Here is a 2,543-nt window from a genome sequence, read left to right on the forward strand (position 1 = left end):
GCAATTTTACAATTAAACAGCTGTGAACAAACGACGACGGGAAACAACGTTAATATCCGCTAGAGTTGTGTAAATCTGACGCAATATTAACACAACCTGTAGAGCTTTTCGTCCTCTCGAATACCCTCTCACACCGCAACGGCAAAGACACTAATGATAACTAAATCTAGAGCGATATATTTGGGTATATTTGTTTTATGAAAGACGCCGGCAACGCTTCACGATGCATAAACATTACCAGCAGACATGTCCTTTAGCTCAGACATACATATGCGATTGCAGATTTCACATATCGTTGCGATCCAAAATACCCGCTAATCGTCCACGAGCAGTTCCTGTATCGTTGTTCCAGAAAGAAAAGCCAGCTCTGAGTCCAAGCGGCTGCAGAAGGTTGTTGACATTTGACGATTTCAGGCTTTGAGGAAATCTGTGGAGAAAACACAAAACAAAACACGGTCTTTATTAGAAAGGGATGTTTCTCTAAATGTTCGATTCGACCGAAGACATTTCGTCTGTGTCGGATTAACACCAAAGCCTTTCTGTCCCCGGAGTCAGAGCTGAACTGGAGAAGCAGCGTTCGGTACGCTCCAAACATCTGGTCCCAGAAACCGGCAGGTCCGCTGCAGCTCTTTCAATCCAGCAAGAAGACTTTTCTTTTTGCCGCTGCTTTGAATCGAAACTGAGCCGTCGTGTTTTGGTTAATGAACATGTGGGCTGGTCTCCTCCGTGTGAGCGGCTCGGGACGTGTGTGCCACGAGCGTACACAGCTCGGAGACACCTTGAAGAAAGCCATCAGTCAAGTGGAGCTTCTGTGTGAACATCTTAAACTGCACTGTAACTTTGTATTCATGTCTTTTAATGTTTCTTTTATTATCTTTTACTGTTTTTAAATGCCTTCGTCTGAATGTCTTTCAGTTTTCTAAAGCACCTTGAATTGCCTGGTGCTGGAAGGTGCTGTATGAATAAACTTGCCTTGCCTTCTAATATTTAGAAGACGAAACAAAGCGACAAGTTATTAAAGGTCTCTGGTCATGTGACACAAAGGCTTTCTTAAAATGTAATGTTTAAACAAAATGTGGAATCATTTTAGTCAAAGCTCAAATTGAGAAATTAAGATCTTTGTGTTGAATCTCACCTTTTCTGTTTGTCCGTGTTCTTCTTCTGTTGAAATGAATTAATCCAACCAGAGAAGAAGAAGAAGAAGAGTTTCTCTGCGTCCTGCAGATGAACTGACGAGTCAGACTGAAGCTCTCCGTTTGACTCTGTCTCAGCCCGTACACTCTGACACCATCTCTACTATCTGACACACACACACACACACACACACACACACACACACACACACACACACACACACACACACACACACACACACACACACACACACACACACACACACACACACACACACACACACACACACACACACACACACACACACACACACACACACACACACAGTCTCTCACTCTCACACACAGTCTCTCACTCTCACACACAGTCTCACACACACACACACACACTCACGTGATTGCACGCAGCTTCTCCAAAGAGTCACTTCATAAACCGTGTTGTGGAAATTGAGTGGAACGTCGTGCAGACAGAGAGCGGGACTTAATTGGCCCGTTTGAACTCGAGCGATCGGAAAGGCTTTATTATGAAACCACGTGAAACTACTTTCCACTTTATCCTGTAGGATTTAACTTCTTAAATGTGCACGAGGCCGTGGTTCATACTGCATCTGAAGAACGCTTAATTAAACTGAACGATAAAAGAGTTGTTTAGTGAGGTTTCCTGCAGCGACTCATGGTTAGATGAAATAAGTTTAAAATGTATTTGTGAATAAGAAATATGTGGAAAGAAATCAGAAGTAAATCTGAAAGAAATCTGAAAGAAATCTGAAAGAATGATATAAGTATTATCATGTTATAAAAGCAGTGACTCCCTGTTTGCGTGGATATTTAAATACATCTGAGAAATGTCAAAAAATTCAAAGTAAAATATTTAGAAATATCCGAAAAATACGTTTAAGGAAAGTCTCGAAATGATTTGGAAAGAAAATGGGTTAAATTTAGGAATCCGTTTTCTTAGAAACTCATGAAAGATATGATTTTTAGAAACCCTTCTTCCTCACAACACAAAGCCACACACACGATGAAGATCTGATGAAGACGATGCTCCAGATTGAACATTATAGAAAGCACTTAGCCTGCGAGCCGCTCTCAGAGTTCTGTTTGTTTGTTTCAGTGCTTCAGTAAACAGAGAGATACACAGACGAAAGCTGTACGTGACTCCTGCCATGCAGGGACACACACACACAGCCACACACACAGCCACACACACACACACACACACACACACACACACACACACACACACGGTCACACACACACAGGCACACACACACACACACACACACACACACACACATACTCATTCACTCACACACACACACACACACACACACACACACACACACACACACACACACACACACACGCACACACACACACACTCACACACACACACACACACACAGCCAC

General features: G+C 42.6%; 1 protein-coding gene across 2 annotated transcripts in view; it reads right to left on the minus strand.

Annotated features, from left to right (window-relative positions):
* LOC117463403 (endothelin receptor type B-like) overlaps positions 1 to 1,259 on the minus strand; it is a 13,119-nt gene extending 11,860 nt beyond the window's left edge. For both annotated transcript variants that reach the window (XM_034105637.2, XM_034105636.2), the window contains exons 1-2: positions 1,136 to 1,259; positions 1 to 427 (exon numbers count right to left, since the gene is read on the minus strand). The exon at positions 1 to 427 is cut by the window's left edge and continues 672 nt beyond it. The gene's annotated coding sequence lies outside the window, so the exon portion shown is untranslated. The remainder of the gene's footprint in view (positions 428 to 1,135) is intronic.
* Between the last annotated feature and the right edge of the window lie 1,284 nt (positions 1,260 to 2,543).

The sequence above is a fragment of the Pseudochaenichthys georgianus genome, chromosome 18 (genome assembly GCF_902827115.2).
Source record: "Pseudochaenichthys georgianus chromosome 18, fPseGeo1.2, whole genome shotgun sequence".
In the NCBI taxonomy this organism is placed as follows: Eukaryota; Metazoa; Chordata; class Actinopteri; order Perciformes; family Channichthyidae; genus Pseudochaenichthys; species Pseudochaenichthys georgianus.